The sequence below is a fragment of the Neopsephotus bourkii genome, unplaced genomic scaffold (genome assembly GCF_033783945.1).
Source record: "Neopsephotus bourkii isolate Nb327-2 ecotype Australia unplaced genomic scaffold, CSIRO-AGI_Nbou_v1 NB_196, whole genome shotgun sequence".
Taxonomy (NCBI): Eukaryota; Metazoa; Chordata; class Aves; order Psittaciformes; family Psittacidae; genus Neopsephotus; species Neopsephotus bourkii.
Window position 1 is genome coordinate 4,602,501 of NW_026900709.1, and position 22,304 is coordinate 4,624,804.

Here is a 22,304-nt window from a genome sequence, read left to right on the forward strand (position 1 = left end):
TGTAGCAAGGCACTCCGGGGAGTGTTTATACACATCAGTGTTGGCTGTCCTTTATCACCACTGATAATCCTTGAGCTATGCTTATATGAAACATTATAAAAGGCACAGCAAAGTTACCTAGCCTCTGTCTCTGCTGACCTCCCCACCTGTACAAAAGGCACCATCCCAGTGAACATAAAAGCAAACAAAAGGAATGCATGAAGCTGACTGAACAGCTCAGGAGGAGGTGGAAAAGTTATTTGTAACCCTTAACAAGCCCATAGCAACGAGATGACATACTAATTTACTGGCTGCTTTACACTGCACAGTCCCCAAAACTAGAGTAAACAGTGCATTGCAGGAATGATACTTGGCTATTCATTTTCTCACCAAACAATTCTCAGTTACAAATGTAGAGGTTGTTTTGTTTCTTAAACTATATTCCCCCAAGAAATACCAGCAGTAATAAAACAAAACAAAAACCCCCCAACATTGCCATTTCCCAATGTTTAGTAGACACAAACGTTGGCTCAAAGGTTTGATTTGGCAGCTATGCCCCAATTCCAACTGACCACTTAAATTTGCCCCCCCTACCTCTGACCTTCTTTATATCTTTCTTGATACGCAGCATGTGGGAACAGGGGGCCCCACAAAGCCAGAACTGTTGCAAATAACATACACTCCTTATTCAAAATGCTTCCAGCTTGATGGAGTTTATCTACATTTATTTTATACTAAATTTCTGTCTTGCAGAGTCCCTGTCACTTACTAGAGTTTGGAAGAAGTGTCACAGAGTCTCAGTGTCACTTCATTTAAAGCTTATAGTTATCATACATTACAGAAGCTTTGGTGCTTTTCAGCTCAAAAGTTTCCCAATTTCCACAATTTTCTGAAAGTAAAATATGAGGGTTTAAAGTACTTAGTATTCCCAAGTGTGCAGGAAAGACTAAATCCATGTTTCTCACCTTATACTTTCATACCTTCACACAGATGCATGGATCGCGTTCCCCCTCTATATGCTTTGTCACTCCATACAGTCTTTAAACCTCCTGGAGAGATTCCTGCTTCTCCAAACATCACTGCAGTTACCACCACCACCAAGACACAGAGCAACAGCCAATTCATATCCACCATCTTAGACACATTCACTGTAGTGCTGGATAGTCATCTCCTCATAGACACTCACACTGACTACTTCTCGTGCCCCAGTCCACTACACAGCCTCCCTGAGTTCTCTTTCAGTATTAAACCGTCGGCAGTTTCTCCTATCATCTGAAGAACTGCCCTCAAATGCTCCAACATTTCATATTTCAACCCTCTTGCTCTCTCTCTCTGCTCTTCATGACAAGACCCCTTTACTCATCTGCAGAACTCCAGCTCTCACACACAGACCATTCTCTTTCTCCAGGCACTAGCGCAAGCAAGCCATAGGAGGACTTCAGATCTGGTTTCCAACAGAGAACATTTGAGGGCTGCAAAAGCCAGCCTCCCAGTAGAAAAGAGAGTTTGGATTAGACAGGAGAAAGAATATCTGTTACAAACATCTTGGGTTTGTCTTATCTTCCTATAGCTCTCATCATCAATACACCTCTTAGGCTTCTCAAAACACAGCTCTGGGCCACCTTGAGACAAGAAATAAGTACACTCTTGTCTTCAGACAGCTGTAACAAGCCCACAACAACCACATGCCAACAACAGCAATGCCCAGGAGCTCTACAGACCCGCTGAGAGAGAACAGCAAGCCAACTCTGCCTCTACTAGGCCTTCCCATATTAGAGACTACATTACTTAAAGGCCAAAGAAATTTCAAGGTTAAAATATCCAGGTTTTCTTAAGCCATTTCTTGGGTTTGAGAGGACCTGGCAAAAAATAAACTTATCTACAGTATTTTGTTGAGGAATTTAAGTTAGATCTGGCCCTTGGCGAAGTTAGCCATTTGAGAGCACTAAACTTCCTTGGTTTTGTCTGTGTGTGTTGGGGATGAAGAAAGCCAACAGGATGGGCACTGTGTAGAAACTCCCTCAACCCATGTTCTCCTGTTACCCCACTCCATCAGAGCATCTGTCACAGGCAAGTTAGTGCTAGATAGCTTGAAAATAGACAGAATAACACCTACACCTGCTCTAGCCAGCACACAGCAGGTTTTTAATAGCTTTATTTGCCTGGATCGCCAGATAGAAGCAGTTCTGACTCTAGAAGAGAGCAAACCAGACACCTTGTGCACAACTCTGGTTCATACATAGTTTTATCTCTTCTGCAGGCTTGCAGAAGAAAAGCTATAAAGAATCAGCACAGAACCCAACTTGCTTCTACTCCACACAGGACTCAAGCCTCTCGCTACATGCAAGGGACCACTCCTTTGCCCAAATAGCTACCTTTATTTTTCTGCAAAAGCACTTCTTTTCACATCACACATGTACCAAGCTGTTAGCATACAGCTTCTACTCTAATTCAGCATAGCCTTCCAGCTTTGCCAACCTCATCCAGAGCACAAAAATAAACCCCTAGACTTCTGCGCTCTTTCCCAAAGGAGCACGACTAGGATCCAGAGTATATGAGGAATAAATAAATACAACCCACAAAGAAACCAAAATAGAAAGACTTTCCAGACTAAAGCAAAAAGATCTACCTCCAGGAGAAAAATGAAGTACTGTGCTGTGCTCCAAAAAGGCTGCTCATCCCCTGCCTAACTCCCACCAGGCTCCAGCCAGCCCATTAGCAGCCAATTCAAAAGTTCACAGGTACTAAAGTGACAAGTAGCAGAGTATTCTGCCTATCCTGGTGTAGCAAAACTCTGTAGTGGGGGAGGGCTTACTTCGGGCAGATTTGAAATGCTTTAATCAAAGTATGTTTAACATAAACCTTACTAGCCCCAAAATCTTTGGGGTTTTTATACAGACTTTTAGAAATGTGAAGCCACCGATGGTTTGTTTGCATTCTCCACCTCAGCTGATTCTGGGCATTTCTGTATTTGACCTTCATTCCCCCTGAGTTGTTGGCTGGAACATACATGCATACGTACAACAGCCATGCAGCTTGGTACAGCTGTGTTCTAAAACCAAACCTTTTTCCTTAATAAGTGCTGGTTATGTAGAGTGTGCATGAGGGAAACATTTACTTCTGCTTCAGCTTATCTTCTGACACAATTCCAGATACTGGCTTAGAGTTATGTAATAACAATATTTTTGAGACAAAAAGCTAATAAAAACATTACTTTCTATCTTCATCATCTTTGCTTGGGCAAAGCTGCATTCTTAAACAAAAAGAGGGAATTTGCTTAAAAAGTTGTTCTACCTGCTTTGGTTTCCCAGGCTGTTACTGGGAATTTGGGCTGAAAAGATGTGGGAAGAATATATTCATGAAACAAGTAATGATACTGAGGAAAATACACTGATGGGTTACAAATGCAGGTGGCTTTGACAGCTAATGCTAATAAAGCCTCATGGAGGGCTACTTCTATTGCCGTCTTCTGGCTCCATAGCGAAGGAAAAGCAAAGGAAAACCAGTCGTGCACAGAGAGGATTTTGGCCTTTAACCTCCACCCAGGACATACTGTATTGTGCTAGTGAAGACTTCAGGCTAAGCTTCTCTGCAGGATAACCTGGGAGGAATACTGACTCAGCAGGTCCAATTTATATATGGTTTGCATTGCCATTTCCAGGCTCAACTTCAAGCTACAAACCTATTTTGTACCTAACAATATTAAGCAGCATTTTTACTGGTCCTTACCTAGCTCTCAGGGAGGAATGGCAGGCTGACAGCTCTCAGCACATCCTCCTCAGCATCCTTGAAGAGGCTCAGAGATGGTAGGAGAAACCTAACTCAGTGAGGTTCACTCAGCAACAGCCAGATTTCATATGTGTTACTGAATCCTCTGCCTGCCTATAACCTGAACTCTCTACTTTAAAAGCTGCATAAGCCCAGACACAAATAATAGTGCACTCTGTGCTTGTGCACTCACACAGTTTTCACCATAAGGTCTCCAAATCAGTGGGTCCCCTTATATGTATTCCATAGAAACAGTCCTTTTCTTGTTACCCCAGATGTGGTGTACACATGTGTTTCTTTTTAGTACAAAATAGTTTCAGCTACAGAGTTCACAGTCAAAATACACAGATTAGGCAAATCAAGATACGGGAACAGAAAAGAAAGGTAAAACCTGCCCAAGATCAATGATGATACAAAACCAGTTCCACTCTCACACCCCACCACCCTTTGCTGGATAACACTGTCTTGCACTGCTTTGACTGCTCTGGGCAGTTTTAATGAAGCCATGCTGAACTGGAAGATGATGATTCTTTTGGGTCCTTCACATTAGTCTTAGCAGGCCTTATGGTGTCTTGAAATAGTTTTGCTCTGTTCTTATGTTTAAAACCAGGAGAAATGGCTCTTCAAAGGTGGAACCCACTGCTGGCAAGAAGGAGCTAAGGATGTTTGCCATTAAAGGACTTTTTGACACTTTACCAATGTCTTACAGCACTGGTAGACACACAAAATTACTTGCTTCCTCAGACATCTCTCCTTCTCAGCCCTTCTGTTTAGATCTTGGTGCCAACAGACTTAGGGTTTAGGCAAATTATGAAATTGAGGAACCCAGTTTCCCAGTGTGCTGCTTCAGTTCAGAGGAAAATGTTGTCAGAGAGGGTAAAACGGCAGGAACTGCATTTTCCATATCACAGCATCATGTTCAGCCACACAATACTCACAAGATACGAACTGAATTAATGACATTATGCCCCATGTCCATTTTCATCAGAGTGTGGTGCGGCATAGCTCTTGATGCTGGGTAGTAATTGTTCGAATTTGTTCCAATGAGAAATAGTTTGAAAAGTATCATGGGAGATCATTCTTATAATTCATCTGTTAAAAAAAAAAAAAAATAATTAGGATGACTGAAAGTGCCTGACAATTTAGTCAACTTGAGCAAACTCCTCAAAAAAAGGAGAAAATTACTGGAAATGCCAAAAAATTCCAGCTTTTAGTGTCAAAGAAGCATCTTTCTTTGAGATAGACCTTTGAAAGAAACTAGCTAGAGGGGCAAATAGACAAAATGCAACAAAATCCTAGGACAGTGGGCATGGAAGACTTCTTGAACTGAATCAGCTGAGCTTGATCTGAAGAACAGGTGTCCCAAAATAAAAACCAAAGAAATCCAGGATGAGCCTCCCAGGATAGTGAGCAGTGCATCCAGTACAAACAGCTTGTTGGAGTCAGGCTCACATGCTGTTGGATCACTCTCCACTGCACACAGAGGATGGGTGCTCCTCCACCCAGGGGGGCACAGCTGCCTTGGCTTCTCACAGATGTGCTGGTGGCATGAAGCAGAAGTAATGTTTGCCTTGAAGGAGAAGGCACGGGGCAGCCAGGAGAGCCCACCTCAGAAGCAGGCAGTTTCTGCTGCAAGAAGGAGCACAGCTCTTCTCTTCACCAAACTGGCCCCTTTCTCAAATGGTTTAAGACCTTTTTATCTGCCTTTGTGGCAGAAGGACACAACTGCAGGTCCAAGAGGGAAACCTGAAAAGCCATCAGATTACTCAGTGCACTTACTCCACTGGCCCCTTGAGCCTTGCTCACAAACTCAGTTGAGCAAGAAGAGGCCCTCGTGGGTGCTGGTAGGCTCTGGACGAGGATGAGGCCAGTTAAAGCAATTTGTCTTTCTGTCCAGGCACTTGAGCTGAGAGAGACAACTGTGAAACCGAACTGATTCTGGTAAAAGACGATAAAAACAGTTCCTCTAAATCAAGACAAGAACTGTTGAAGATGTCTCTGTGTGTCCCCCACTGCAGGAGGGTGACCCCAGGGAGGGGGGGACATGGGAAAAAAAAGCTAAAATAAGCGTATGAGATCCCAAATGAATGTTTCAGTTTGTCACACAGGCTGCTAGTCTCTCCAGGGTGACTGTGTCCCAACACGAGGATGAACAGACTGACAGGGGTCATGGATAGGGGCAGGAAATGAGCCACTCACAAACCTGGCCCTGAAACGCATGGGTCTCAGGAGAAGGGCAGTCGCACCGGAACAGATCTGCCTGCCCATGTGGCTGGTTCCTTTCAAGAACTGGCAGAAATGCTGAAGTCCCACAAACTGTTTCGGATATGTTGAATCAGCCTTTACCAATGGAAAAAAGATGCTGTGCTGGGTAATTTTTCACCGGCCGTAGTTGCAGGATACAGTAATCAGATGGCGCGGTGGTCATTATTACCACAGGCACTTCGGCCGTATTAAAAAGGAAACAAAGGACAGACCGGTAGGATGAGCCCTGGAGACTCTGTCCCGCATGCTGTTATACACCTGGGGCGCTAACACATGAATTCTTCAATAGTGGGATAACACCAATTCCTGCAGAGAGAATGTGGGCAGAGATCCCACAAGTTATGCCTGAAGAAGAGCTGATTAGGGATGCCAAGTTTTGTCCGTGTGTAAATTTACAGTTGGTGGCATTTCCACTGTAAGTGCCATTGTCAAGATTTTAGGATTGGATTGCAAAAAAAAACCTGCATTTGACTGAAACTTGCCATTCAACTTCTCATCATCACAGTAACATACCATACTGTACCAAGAATGAAAAGAGAGAGAGAGAGAAAACAACAACATTTAGCAGGTTTTAAAATTATGCAGATATTTTTAATGGCTTTGGAGTATTCAGACACTCACTCATATGTCAGAAAACAGATTTGATTTATAGGAATGACATTTGGCAGAGCAATTAATCCATACTATGTTCTAATCATGTTTGGTATAAGGAGAGGAAAAAAAAGTCAAACTTAGGTTTAAAGCTGACTGTGCCAGGAATTATTTTCAAAGAAGGCTCAGAAGGGTTTTTAGTAAGCTCAAGGACAAAATCTGGTCTTTTATTCCTTCCCCACTCCACCACCCACTGGAGAATGAAGACCGCATCCCATTTTCTAGTTGATCTCAACAATTAAATCTTCTTGCCTCCTCTGGAGGTAAAATGGGAGTCTGGACCTCTTTGCTTGCTAAGCAGATGAACTCTCCTTCCCACATTATTCCTCATTCCCACTGAGATTGCCTAAAGGAAATCTTGAGAGGGAAACTACGGACATAAAAAAATCAAGGTTTGATCAGGCAGAGCAGGGATTTGCCTTTGCGTGAATGCCCTTTGGTCTGGTTTGTTTTTCATAGAATGAAACTTTCATTGGTCTCATTTGTGTCCATCTCAGAAACATTTCTTGAGACAGAAATGTATAGCTCCCCACCCAGCATTGCTTGGATCTCCACTGGCACTTCCTATGGGGGCTCTCATGCCACAGAGAACAGTGCTGCTGCTCAGGCACCTTGCAGTGCAGGCACCACTGCGGCAGGGCCCTGGCCCAAGGGGGACCCACTCTGCAGCTTCCCTCCTGGGTGCAGGGTGGGACCTTCATGCCTGGGACCCTGTGTCCCCAGAAGGGGTGTCCTGCTGAGACCCAACAAGCTCACCTGGGAGGGCACAGCCAAACTGCTCACAGGCCAAGCAGCTGTCTTTGCTCTTCTAGGTAGACCCACGGCTACCGACACCTTCCTTGTGCTGAGCTGGTTTTGTACAAGCATGAGCCTCTGTTTCTTTTATTCCTGCTTTTATCCATGATGTTGAGTTCTGCAGAGAGGAGAAACAACCCTGTGTTTCTCATTCAGTGTGACAGACATGACCATTAAGAAAAGCTTCTCTGACAAATCCATTATGGAATACAAGAGGAAGCATTACATGGTAGCTTTCACTTGGGGACTTTGCAGAAGCTCTGTGCCAGCTCACACAATAACTGCACCATGTCTAACATAGCACTAGTGCCAGTTTGCCAGGAGAAATCTCTCTTAAAGCCTATTTTGTCTCAAATTCCTCAGAATTAAGTCAAACAGCTGTTCCACAACATACCAATGTTAGATGTGCACTTGAGCTTCTACCATGGACTGCTCTACACTGGTGGTTGGGCATTCACCAACAAATCAAACAAATCTAACACTTCATTTGATTTTCCCATTCCTGGGTACGTTTGGGGGTTTTCTAATCATTTTTCTTAAAACCAGACCTCCTCCTTCCATTAACTAGTACCTCTCATTCGCATCCTACCTCCCGAAACTCCAGCTGAATTTATGCACCAATGAAAATGTATTCCTCTACACCCCTTCCAGGATAGCTTTGAAAATCCAAGGTTACTCTTTTAAAACAAATAAATAATTATTTTAGCAGGTTGGGTTTAACACCTGCTATGAAGATTGCAAAACCATTCCCATTCTACCTATGACTCAATTTTCTCACACTCATAACTCAGAAAATATTTGCCTCTGGGTTTAATAGCTTCCATACTCTTTTCTGTCTGAAGATGTATCGTTAAATATTATTACTACTGGAGGTATGTTTGGGCAATATCTTTCAGCTGTATTTGAATTAAAGGGAGAGAGAAGAGGAATTCTGACCAGATGCACTATTTTTGGAAGATGAGTTACAAAGAACCAGCTGGCCTGCTCTAGCTTCCACTGAAAATTATACCTTTAGGAAAGACTAAGGTAGGAGAGAAAAGTTCAAAGACATTAGGGAGTAACTTTGGGGCCTGCTGTAGCAGCCATTGACTGTCTTGCAGCCAAACAAGGATTCCTTCAGCTCTTCGCAGGTTTGTGCCAGCTTATTACCCAGCTGCACTGACCCAATAGGCCAGAGAACGCTTGCAGCAGCCTGCACAGTGGCACTGTAGCTCTTCCAGGGAAAGGGGCATACCCCAGCATCCATCAAAAATCTCAATAAAATCCAATACAGTAAAACATCAACATTAGGAACTGAAAGGAAAAAGAAATCACAGAAAAATCCATCAGACTTGTGTCTTGTCAGTCCTGGCCACAAACATGACCATGCTCTGCAATGGTTTCTCCTTGCTGGCACATATCCTCTGCCACAGATTCTGCTTTTGCAATGTGAGCTGGTGGGATGGATGAAGCTAAATGGAGGGCTAAGAGGGGAACCCCTCCATCATATAAAATCAGTACGTTCTCTCTCTCCAAGGAGCGCTGTGCAGGCAAAATCTCCTAACTGTGGGAACTCCCATGGGTGTTAATGGAGAGTTTCTCCCTGACACACATCTGAACTGCCTCACTGCTATACCTGAGCAACCTGCACATTTTGCTTTGATTAATCTACCCTCAAAACTCTTCTGTGCTGCCTTGTGCCCGCTAGAGAGGGAAAAAGAGGTTGGGGCAGCTGCTGAGGTTGTTTTTCAGGGCCCCCAGGCTCTGCTTCACACCAGCTGGGGAGGTAAGAGTGCCCATGCAAGTGCCCCAGGGCTGCCACCCTTAAGTCCCCAGCTGGCTGTCCCAGCCTGGAGCGGAGCTGCTGTCTCCACAGTGCAGAGACTGAAGGTTGTGTCCAGTCTTTCTATTGCCTTCCTGTTGAGAAAATTCCTGCCTGTCCAGATGTTGCTCTCCAAGTGTCAAGGGCAGCCCTGTGCTCACTTTGCCCCCTTCCCAGCAGTCAGCCTTTATTAAAGCACTGACTTGGATCTCAGTCTGGTGCTGTGAGCTGGTACGTGAAGCCAGCTAGAGGATGGGTTACCCAAGGCATGAATTCACAGGTAACTTTAAGCACAAATAGTCAGACATAAAGAACCCCACAAAATAAAACTATGAAATAATAACAAAATGTGGCTTTTGAAGTCCCCTGCCTTTTCCAGGGGAGCAACTTAGGGTGTTACACTCTTACACAAGTTAGTTAAAATCGGAACAAATAAAGATCCTAAACCAAGCAACACTTCATATGCAGGTATGAGGCCTGATGCAGTGCTCAGCTGAGTCAAGAGAAAGATGCCTATTCAGTTCCCTAGGTCATAGTATGCAGGCTTTTACCAGAACATGGGGTCTGATTTACACATTTTCACATGCTATTTTGCTATAAAAACTTTCCATTATACCTGCCTGACGCTTTATCTCCTAGATTTACTACTAATCAGTGCTTTTCCCCTCTACTGACAGAGACAGACACTGTCTGAGGAGTCATTATTTCTCATACAAGTACACAAAACTGGTAAGTGTTTCAGGTTTGATGTTACAGCACTCACTGTCACCTTGGTATCTGCTGCTGCCAGTTATTGTCTTCACAAGCTCTTTGTCAGAGCGCTTTCGTTTTTGCTGGAAGGCTTTCAAGTTCTCTTTGTGAGTTGAAATCCACATCACACACAGGCATACAGGCATGCACACACACTGCTTTAAATATCATAAACAAATGATACCATGAGCCTTTCCAAAGCATCTTAAAGAGCTCTTTTCTTTCATAGGATGATGTATGTGGATTTTTCTGAGGATGCCTCACGCACTGTTTTGGGGATTTTTTTGTTTTTTAATAATAGGAAATAGGTGTTTCCTCAAAGCCTCAATTTTGAAATCTGGAGTGTGGGTTCTTCAGTAGGTGTGGCAGCATGTGGGTATTCTCTCCTGTTTTTAGAACTCAAGTTGCTATAACAACCCATGGCATCTGTTCAACCCACTACCTAAGAGGCCCCATTCTTTTTTTCTTCTTTTCTTTCTTTCCTTTTGGGCCTCCTATTCTTCTGAAGTCAAGTGCTCTGCTTTGATTTTTATTTCAGGAGCTAGCTTATGCTCCAACGTCTATATGCAGAATGAGATGAAAGAAGACAAAATCTGTGCTGAAAAGATCACAACTTTGGGAGAGTATCTGGCTGAGTGGGATGAGTTCAGGGCTGGGCCCTCTTCCTGCTGAAGTAAAGACCCACCAGTTCCTGCTGTAAGCCTGACATTCACTGCCCTGGTTTATGAAAGTGGGGGTATCCCTGCTGAATGACAGAGAAGTGATGGACACTACCAGGGAGCCACTGGCAGAACAAGAGCCAACAGATGGACAACGAGTATAACTAGCTCTGTATAATTATTACGTTTCCTCCTTATCAGCTGCTTTCTTCCCTTCTGGAGAAAATTTAGATTTTTATTAAAATGGATTGCAGGAGGGAGAATAAAAGAGACAGAATTTCATTCATTCATACCAGAGCAGCAGTGGCACACAGGCACGGGGGTTTGGATATCCCACACTCCCTGTGGGTTAGCTGCACAGATTTCATGCTTCAGGATACAGCACTGCCTGTGAAAATAAAAGGAGCTTGTCACTGGTAGAGTCCTCGGCTGCAGTGCCACTGGGGAAGCTGTAGTCCAGCTACGGAGTCCTACACATGGAAGAAAATGGGAATGCAGCTATAGTTCTTGTGAAGTAAACAGGACTCTGGTTTCAATGGGAATATTTCTGGTTTAGGATGAAACATTCTGTCTGTGAGGTTTTTACAATACTTAGGGTTTTCTATCCACACAAATAAATTTCATTAAAACCTTTGTTTTCCACAAAAAAAAAAAAAAAAGTGCTTTTCACTAAACATTGGCACTTTCTCATCAGCACAGCTCCAAAATGCTACTGCTGTCACTCAGCTGTTAGCAGTGTTGGGCACACCGTGTCTGTCCAGCCCCTGTAGTAATGGTTTGTCAGAAACTAGAAATTGAGGTGGCATTTCTTAGGGGCCTCAGGCCAAGCTGAGTGCCTCAGAAGCACTGCAGCAGTGTTCACAATAACTTGCAGAGTGACAACTCTCCTATATGTAATTCTGGACACAGGTAACTTGTAAAGGAACTGAGGTATAAGCTGTCCTGTCCTGACCCACATACACCTCTGAATTCATGCCTCCAAACCAAAGCACTGTTGATGAATGTGCTCGGACATATAGACAAGGATACAAAGCTCATTGTGGGCAGGATTTGCAGGTTTTTGGATGCCACGTGAGGTCTGTAGGAAGTCAACCTCCTTGTCTCATGCAGCCAGCCCTGCCTGCAGTGAAGCTTTCCAGCAAAGAAAGCTTATACAGGTAGCAAGAGGCCTGGTGTGCTGGAGTGATGTCACATCTCAATTCAGCCTCAGCCTCCCCCCACCCCACGCCAGATATTGAAGGCTCAGAGTTTTCAGGGACTGATAGGCTCAGCAGTGAACAGGGCTGAGCCACACAGGCAGGAAAAGGTGGCTCTTGGATCAGGGCTGGGGACAGGAGATGGCTTAGAGCCATCCCAGGGACTGGGAGGATAGAAAGCCTCCAGAGAGATCTGTCCTCCTCAGTCTCTCCATCCTCCTGTGCCACCACTAGACCTAATCTTAACCTTCACTTCTACCTAAATAGAGAGCAATATCTTTACTTACTGAAGAGAGGCAGACATAGGCAAGGTGTCCTTCACCTCACTTAAGGACTTTGAGGGGTATCTGTGAGTAATCCAGTGCCATGAAAACTCCCATGAGGGGCAAGCAACCTGGTTTCCCATTTGTCTCAGGAAGCATGAGATAATTTTCTCTGAAATCACACCTTTCTCCTTCAAAGCTTCTGTGTATATTTGGTAACTTTTACATATGTCATTTCTGTACAACAGCCACAGCTCCCACCTGGAGTTTTGCAACATTGTCCACATGTTACCTTTCCTGCAGGATATAAATGTGTTACTGATACTATTTTTGCACTACTGAGAGAAAATGAGAGGTAAAAAAAAAGGCAGAAGGAATGAAGTTGCATGCCAGCTGCCAAACTGGGGCTCACCTTGCACTGGAGAAAAGAGAATGAAGAAGAGCCACCTTTCCCCTTTACTTTGCAAATGTACAGAGACAGGATGCCTCTGTCTCTGATGAACAGATGATGAACACAAACCATCCTAAGCTGCCAGCGATCCTGTTGCTGGTCAGGGTCCTGAGGACCTCAGTCCCAGCAGGTAGGTCTCTGAGGTTCATCAGCTACAGTGCAGTGACACTGAAAGTGGACCTTCATTCACCCACAGTCATCAACAGCCTTGGCACTGGCAGTGCCCACTCTTTCTTTCCATAGTCTGAAGGCAAGAAAACATGTGGGCATCCCCACTGAGATTCCGGCAAGGTATCTGTAGATGTGGTTGAAAAGAACTGGAGAAGTACAGAAGCAATCGCAGCTATTGTAGAGAACATGTAACCCGAAGTAAAAGTAGAATGGGAAGGGAAGATCTCAGTGTTTGGACAGGAGCCAAATTTAAGAATCTATACAATGTGCCAGCCCCAAATCAAGAGCCAAAGATTGCCTGCAGATGGGTTTATCCTGCAAATACTTCCTAGTGACACCAGGTATCACCATGCAGCACAAGAATCCTCACCTTTGTAGGATTCATGTACTCACCAGGTGAGGATAGCCACACACAAGTACTCCTGAGTAAAACAAAACTGGCCTAAGTATTGAAACCATGTCCAACAAGCATATGTCTGGTTCTTCTCTGTGGGATGATGACTCCCTTTTAACATCCTTCAGTCTTACCCTGGGTTGCAGTAAAACATCACAGTTTAGCCTTTCTACACTGGTATACATCAACTTTACAGACCCCGTGTTCTGTATAAAGGGTGTAATAAACCATTACAGTGTTCCCCAAGACTGGTTATTGGAAAGGCAGGAATCTCAAGATTAGTCTAGTGGAAAACACAGACATACCTGATTTTTTTCCTGCACACTGCTTATTTGACTTGCACTCTGAGAAATGCTAGTGCCACTAAAAGGAAACACCTGAATATTTCAAATGGACACATTTATTTCTATTCTACTTTACCAAGAGCTCTTCTTACTCGTTTGGGTAGGAGAGAGGCCACATGGGCATCTGTTCACTCGTCAACATTCTCTAAACCCCAGGATTAATAGACTACTACTGTGAAGCCCAACCAGGAGATAATATAGCTAGAGTCAGACTTTACTGCAACTTAATGCTCCTATCACAGTAATATGATCTGATCCAGAGCCTTCATTTCTGGGTGTAGGTTATAAACAAATAAAGATTTCTTTCATTGTAGACATGGCAATTTGATCACAAATGACTAATGTTCCTTATGAAAAGTCCAATAAGCAATGTTGTGAAATACCTTTAAAGCTTCATTTCAAACTTTCATGCTAGGTTTTCATCCCCATTCTGCCAGAGTTCAAATCCAGACAAGTCTACCCATCTTTTGGTCATATCTCTGCATTGATACTTGGGAATCGTAGATCTAAAATGACAGTTCTGTAACTTTCTATGTTGAACTAAAATCCTGATGTGAAACACTCCGATCTGTATGGCTCTTCTCCAAATTAGGATCCAGGACTGGGGCTCAAATCCACTGGCTTCAGGGGAAGATGTTCCACCCTGACCATCAGGCAGAATTACAGATCCCCAGAACATTTTGAGTGTTTGGTACTTTGGTATCATTTTGAGTTTTCTGCAGTAGGGTTCAGTGGCATTAAAGCCTGGACTCTTCCATATGTGTAATCAGCATTGACAACTTGTTAAGTAATTCTTCTGAAACTCAGCAAGGCGAACATACAAGATTGCCTGTGTTCCTTGTGCAGGTTGGGACCACATGCAGACCAAGAGACGTTTAAAAGTATTTTCATTAGGCAGCATTTCCAGCTATACCACTAACAGTGTTTAAAATGGAAAGCAATTCTCTTCCTGGCACCATTTCAGAAGAACTAAAATGCATCATTCTAATTACTGCCTGACAAATAATCCTGGAATGCTAGCTGGGAAGTTTGAAGTGCAGACAACAGATATATTATCATCACACTGGTATATTGAACTTTTTATGATGTCTAATATCTCTAAGTTATAAATGAATGAAAGCATCCTTTGCCACTGGTGGAGTGCAGCCCTCTAGCACTCAAACTGAAGGTTCAGACATTAGTATGACACAGCTATAAACCCAAGGTCATTTTGTGGTAAAGCAGTCCAGAAGAGGTGCCAAATCTGTTTTCAGACTACTCTTGATCATTCTGGACAGTGATTTAATTCACTCTTTCCAGAAATTCATAGAATTAAATTAACTCTTTGCAGTTTGGTTTTTGTCACAGAGTGACTGCCTAATCTCAGGAAGATTGGAGTTTCCTCTATCAAGCCCACACATAGATCTGTATCTGTTGGGAGCAGCAGAGCTCAATTCAAACTTCTTCAGAGGTCTGAATAATTAATTCCCCCCTCCCTTTCCCATGTTCCTGGCAGCATCTGGGATCTCCACATTCCAAAGTACCAACAGTGTCTTTGTCCCCCTCATACACACAGCCCCACTGTGGCAGCTGAGGGTATGCAGAGACTTCACTGGGCTGTGGGTATGCCTGCTTTGGCTGTTGTTTGAGGAAGCTTCCATGCCAACTTTTCTAAGCATTGTCTGTCACTTGTATGAGGTGCACTTAACATGCAGAGTTGATTTAAAGCCAAAGCCTAAGTGAGCCCAAGTGAATGAGTGTGATTCACATGTCAGGAGATCAAAAGGAGTTTCAAGTGGGAAAAGCAGCCATTAGGAGAGGTAAGAAAGTAAAGGCAGTCCCCTGTGCTCCTGCAATGCTTCTACAGTCATGAACTGAGCTGAAAAATGGAACTGAAAATTGTGCTAGCTGCCATCTGTAAACACCTCTGGCAGTTACTGCTTATCACCCAGGCTAGCAATGTGGACGGATTTCATGGTATTCAATTAATTTAAGCCCCCCTCTCTCTTCTCTCTCTTCCTCCCCCCTCCTTTCTAAGAAATAGCTATTTGACATAAACATCTTTGTTTGGCATATCACTAGATCTGCTGCTAATTATAATGCTGAACCCAGATGCTGGTGGAGGAAATTAATCTACGTCCTGCGTAGTTTGTTGGGCTTGTTTTAGTAGATTTGCCAAATATTTAGTGAAACCCTCATATGACTTTTATTATCTGGAGATAGATATTAAAGGGCCAAATACTGTTCTTATTCTCACTAGTGTAAACCTAGACAGTTCCATGGAGGGAAATAAATAAGGTTACTTTACTATGGATTTACATAACATTAGTCTAGATTTACAGTAATGTAAATCCTCAACAGTCAAACTAGGAAGCTAAACCACAAATACTCCATCATCTAAACCTGGACTCTTAGCTGAAAAGCACAGTTTGGAGTCTGAGCGAAATGCCAGTATTCAACATTTATTTTGCTACGTTGGCATACAAAAATCACTTTTATTTTACAAGTTGGCCTACAGAAAACACCTGTGAAATAACTGGCATCAAAATGATTCTGTTGAGAAAAGCAAAAATGTTTCATTGTAAAGCTATGAATAGCTATGAGCTGCTCCAGGGGCCAAAAAGACTCATTTTCCTACCTAGTTCACCTGAGTTTCCCCAACACCCTATAACATATCACCAGCGGAGGAAGGCCACTGGTGGTGGAAGCCATTTGTGTGCGCAGGGCAATCCCAGGGTGAGCACTGGCGCTGGACATACAGACTGCACACCTGAAGTCCCTGGAGGCACCAAGAGCTCACTTGGACACAAGGGAATTTCACACTCCCCCAGAGAAAAACATTTCAGTTCCTTTAGGAAAAATGGCCCAACCATAGAAAATACGCATTTCAGCGAAACTGACCATTTCTCTGTAGGAAACACTGGGTTTTGCTAATCTCCCCTTTCCCCACCCATTTTTTTTACAACATAATATTTTCCTGTTGCAAAAACTGTGAGGCGGGGAAGCATCAAAATAACTGGTGTTTCCCACACAGAAGACAAACGTAAGCTTTCAGCTCTAAGTTTGAAACTAACCAAAAAAACAAGCAAACAAGAAACCCCAACAGCCTTTAAACCTCAAATCGCCAAAGTCAATGTTCCTCAAACAGAAGCAAATCTATGTTGTGAAAAGTGTATCTTCCATGAGAAACACAACTAACAGAACATTTCCCACCCTGCTCACAGACAAAACCGAGTAAGCCAGAAGAGCATCCCTGTATGCCAGCTGACATTTAAGGCAGTAGTATCATTTAAGCAATGCAGATCTAAAGACAGGAAGTTTCCTAAAGGACAAAAATAAGAACTTTGCTGAGAGAAGATAACCTCTGGTGCAAGGAATGGTTGCTAATCCCAGCTGGTCAGCATTTGCAGGAAATGCCATAGCCCTCAACTGGGGTGATGACTGTAGAAAGAAAACGGATATTTATAAAGTAAATAATATGAATTTTTAATTTAAACAGATATGCGGCTTCATCTATGGCATATACAGTTCATCGTTAATTGTAGTTACCCCATTGGAAAGATACCTTTCAGAGAAGCACTAGGTCCTATGATTACAAGTGTGAAACAGGCTGCTGCTATCAGGAGGGGCAGAGAGACCCCAGTCAGTAAGACACAATTTCCCATTTCATGGAACAGGCTGTGCAGCCCAACTCACAAGTTAAGAGATCCTCAGGGATCCGTGTAGATCAAAGTAATTTACAGGAGCCTGAGGCTAGCTGTACAAACTGAGCAAAGTCATGTTCTCAGCCTGACAGTAATTGAGTGGGACAGATTTTAGGCAAAACAAGTTCTTGCTTTGTGCAATACTTGGAAGGCCTCCACAGTTTTTTCCTACACAGGTACAGTAAGCAGGGCAAGTTCTCTGTTGAGAGGAACCTCTTTTATTGTAGATTTCAAGACACTGTCATCAAACAAAAAACTTCAAAACATTTCTTGTATCTCTTACATCCTTTTCTTTGGATATTCTCTGTGGAGCTGTTTGCCACCTGAGTTTGCTCTGCATTTTGCCCAGACTACACAGGTTTAATTTTCAAGTGTCTTTTCCAAGCCAAGAGGGGCAGAAGTAATTTGCTACATTAACAGGCAGGTTAAGTATCTTTCCAAGCAGCAGCAAATGCTTATCCTTTTTGACAGATGTGTCTGGAGCAGCAGAGGGTGCATTCACCTTTGATGTGGGTTTGGAGAGCTCCAGTGCTTTGTGTAGTCTTCTGGGCTAAAGCAAACACAACATAATTTGCCTTTCTGCAGCATGGTTCCAACTCAAGCTAGAATTTGGCAAAGCAAAACAATGCTAATAAAGCAAGTGTGAAGGAAATCCGAATATTCATGGTTTGCATGACAACATCTTCTACAGTCCTTTGGACATTAGAGTAAAAATGGAACCTTAGACTTGCTTTTTTTCTCCTAGAAGCCCAGCTACATGTCACAGCTCCCCAGCCAGCACCACCCAGAAACCGGAGTTGAACCTTGCTTTCCAGAGGAAGGCCTTCAACTAACACTTCGTGCTGCAGCTACTCACAACATTAACCTTTCTCACTGCACAGGGATCTGAGGGACAGAGGTTTCGACCCCTGAGGGCAGTGGTAAGAGCACAGAAGCTTCATGCTATTTAAATGTACACCCCATACATTCATCAGTGGAGTCAGGGTACAGAGGATGCAGTTTACAAAACAGTCCAGTTACCAGTCTAGAAGGAAGGGAAGCGCTGGAGACAGCACAACCTCTTCCTTCTAAACTGCATCAGGGTTTCCAGAATCACAGAAATCACAGCAGAAATGTGGTTGCCACACATTTAAGAAACTGACTTCAGGTGGGCAACCTGCTCTGACAGATTTTGCATTAACACACCAAACTGTACTTGCTAACACTTCACATCAAAAAGCAGGTGCACGCATACATGCGCAAGCAGCAAACCAGGACTCCAAGCCCTGATCCAGTTGGAGCTCGATCCAAGGAAGCATGGGACACTGCCAGGGTTCGAACATGAGGCTTGGCTCCAGAAAGGATGGGAACCACTAGACGACACACTTCTTTGGCACAGGTGGAGCCCAACCCCAGAGATCTGGAAGACAACCAAATACAGACAAGCCACTACAGCCGGCACTCAACACAGCTTCACACAAGCATCCTCCTGTAACCTTCTAGCTTTGCAATCATTCGCACAGTGAAATGGCAGTAGTAGGCTACAATATGAGGAGTAATGCTTTCAGATATCAGTGTGATATATGGCCCTACGGAACAATACTTCATAAAGGTAAATATCCAGTTGTTCTTGTGGTACCCTCTTGATTGTCATTCAGCCCACAATGAACACTATCAGTGTAGTAAGCTAATAGAATTGAAATGTTAACTAAGCTTATTGATAGTGCCCTGTATCTAGTCCATTATAATCTCTGCCTAGAGATTGTAGACTTCATAATAGCTGGCAATAAAATATTTTTGTCCATAAAAAAGGAAGATAACCACTGCACATATACTTTGCTAAAAAGCATTGAATGACTTAAAGTTTTTAAATATGCAATGCTTGTTTCAACTTATTATGGCATTTTTGTTTCATAAAAGAATTCCTTTTACTGTCTTTTTAGTTACAAATTCTGTTTTTTCAAGGACAACCTAATACAGTCATTTAAATTGCTGGCATTTATATCTCTAATAAAATGTAACCTGATAATCAGTGACTATAAAGGTTTTTTTTTCTCTTATATTATCACAGAGCAGCTGTAAAAGTACAAAATCCACTGAACTGTGTGTACCTAGTCCTAATGACAATCACAGGGCTTCATCCTTCTGGCCTCAGCAAAACCCAATAGACTGGGCCCCTGAATGAAAAGACTAAAACGGTTGTTCCCCTCAAATATTTACTCATGCTTCCTCCTTTCTCAAACCAGATGCCAAGCTCCTGCTGCCTCTTCACTTTTAAGACTATTTGGCTCTTTGCTTTAACTCTTCTAGTGCTCTGGGTGAGCAGAAACTCCCAGTGCAGATCACACCCACTGTCACATTTACACCAGGAAGGGGCTGGGAGAAGAACTGCTGCTTCTATTTTACAAGAGTGCTTTGGGCGTTGGCATGTACACACACAAAGTGGCTGTTTTACTTCCTCCTGAAGTCATATTTTAATGACTTATTTATTATGCCTTCATTTTACTTTGGGTGGACAGAAACTCCCTGTTTAGATCCACTTTCATACAGAAATCCAGCAGCAGGCGGCACGGGAAATACCGTTCCTGTGCTGATACTACGAGAATGCAAGGATGGCCTTCCTGGGTTTACCCTGTACGCCAGCCAGACCAAGGATACTGCACCAAACATTAATTTAAATGCTATAAATTCTGCATCAGGCAGATGAAAACCTATTTGTACGATTTGCTTTGCCCACCTCGTTTCCAATTACGTGGATTGTCAGCCATCAACACCATATTTCTCACACCTCTATAAGCTTCTGCTTTCTCTTCCTGTTCTTGGATGCCCTTTTCCCCTTCCCTTTCTGTTGCCTAAATTCAAGCTATAGGATGAATTTAGGAGAAGAGGAAAATATTGGGAGGAAAACACATCATGGGCTAAAATGAATTCAGAACTTGCTTGACAACGAGTAAGGTATATCCTCACCTTGGGCCAGGCACGTGCTCCTGCTATGAAGGGAGAGATGTTGCTGGCAGGGCAATACACGGACGGGGAAGCACAGGCTGCCCTGTGTGCTCCCTCCCCGCAGATGAAGGCAGCCTCACTCTGCTACCAGATTCTCCTGGGCTTTTCCTTTTTTAAAGGGCAGGGGAAAAGAGAGGCCCATGTACAAGCAGTATAAATAAATCCAAACAGAGACATAATTAGACTGTCTTTGCAACAATACAAAGCACAGCAAAAATACAAGTCTTTAGTAATAAATGACATTTTTGGTCTTGAACAGATTAGAAGTACTATGGATTTGAAAGTCAACATTTTCCTTCCATTCACTAGCTCACATTTTTCTTACAATGGAGTCCTTTTTAATAGCTAATCACAGCCACCGCATCCAAAAAAGAGAACAAGCAAACTGGCCTATAAGTCTTCAGCTCTGTGAGGTGGCAGCTGCATGAAAGATTTTTCAGGGAGAGTTTGGACCCAGCCAAAGCCCATTGGGAACACCAGGGACAGCTGCAGCCCTGAGTACCTTTGCTACAAAACACTTTCCAGAATCAAGGGCTCTGGGATTCACAGCCATCTATGAAGCTATTTAGCTATTGCTAAAGCCTCTTTCATTATAGTTTTTGTTACCGATGTTTTATTGTTTTTCCACAGCAATGCCAATGAACATTAATTCTGTTTCCTCTTTGTACCATTTGATGCCAATGTGTCTCTACTTACTTGTGATTTTCTCTGGCACCCAGAAAGGTATGCCAAGCCCAGCTCCACAGGCTATGTGCAGCCATTTATACCAGCACAAAGCAGATGGAAATCACTCCAGCATCAGGACAGCATTTGCTGCCTGCTTGCGCCACTGCAGGCAACAACTCCCCTTCAAGCAGATGCAGGGCAATGGCGATTCAAACCTTGAGCCTTTAAAGGCTGCAGCTCTTCACTTTCCCATTCCCTTGCGAAGGGTATAAAGTTTTCAGCAAGACGCATTTATTTATTGAAACTTTGAGGGAACCAAGGATTCATTAAATACCCTATCAGATGTAAAATGTATTTTGCACAATCCTGCAAAGAAAGTTTCTGCAACAAGGTTAAAAGACATCACTGCCAAATGTTTCAGAGGAATAATGTTTATAGATTGAGACTGGCTCCCTTCTCCCTGTTGGAGCTACAGCCATACAGAGTCAGTATAAGCCAAAGCAGAATCAGGTTCTGGCTAATTTCAAAGTACTGCATTATCGAACCTCTAACTAGGTGTGGCAAGTGGGTGGAAAAGCTACTAGTAGCAAACAAATTATTCTGGCCACCTAGGAGTTAGGAACTCAGGAAAGAGAGAAAAATGGAGAAAAGGCATCAAGCACAACCAACCACATGAAATGGGTCAGCACTTAGGAATGCAAAAGCTTGTCGTATCCTTTTAATTATAAGGGTAAGTTTAAGAATAAAAGACACAATTACAGCTGAAAAAACACTTAAAGACCAAGGGAATAGTTATACATCACACATCTTTCCAAAAGAAATATTTCTGAGATGGAATATATATACAAGAAAATACCACCAGAAACCCAGTAACAATTCTTTTAAAACATCTGACGCATAGAGCGTTCTCTTCCAAAGAATGTATCTGAGGTGTGAAAAGTCACTTTGTAAATACGTGCTGATTTTTCAAAGGCTGGGAGTTGGAGCAGAAGTGTTCTCCAATCAAGCAAGAAAACCCAAGAGAAATTTATAGAGCTCCCCAGGTGCAGCCATCCTGTCCCCAGCCACACCACCTCTCCGTGGGCCTTCAGAGATGGACTAAGCAACACGGCACAACAGGCATCCTCCGCTACTATATGGCCTGTTACTTAGTTTTCACCTACCAAAGTTCTGGACCCCATTTCTGCTCATGGTGGTATCAACAGACACTAATGAAAAGCCCCCCTCTTCACACTTTGCTCCCTCATTACCTGGGCTACCCAGGCAGGTATAATGTAGCCAGGTAACATGGGAGTCACAAGTCCTTCCACTACAAACTGCAGCTTTCTGTCTTCAAAGTTGTCTGAACAGTTTGCTAGAGTTCTGTAATTTTAAAATCCGGCCTCAAGGGGGAGATGCCAGAGTTAAGGATCTTCATTGATCAGCATGTGCATATTGTAATAAATCTTAAAAGTCTGCTAGTCCCAAATTGCATTGCAAAGAT

The 22,304-nt window shown here is 43.2% G+C and overlaps 1 long non-coding RNA gene across 1 annotated transcript in view; it reads right to left on the reverse strand.

The window, feature by feature from the left end:
- Positions 1-22,304, reverse strand: part of LOC133224290 (uncharacterized) — a 67,948-nt gene that overhangs the window by 14,850 nt on the left and 30,794 nt on the right. Inside the window, exon 3 of the long non-coding RNA XR_009728826.1 lies at positions 7,420-7,576. This is a non-coding gene — a long non-coding RNA (uncharacterized LOC133224290). The remainder of the gene's footprint in view (positions 1-7,419; positions 7,577-22,304) is intronic.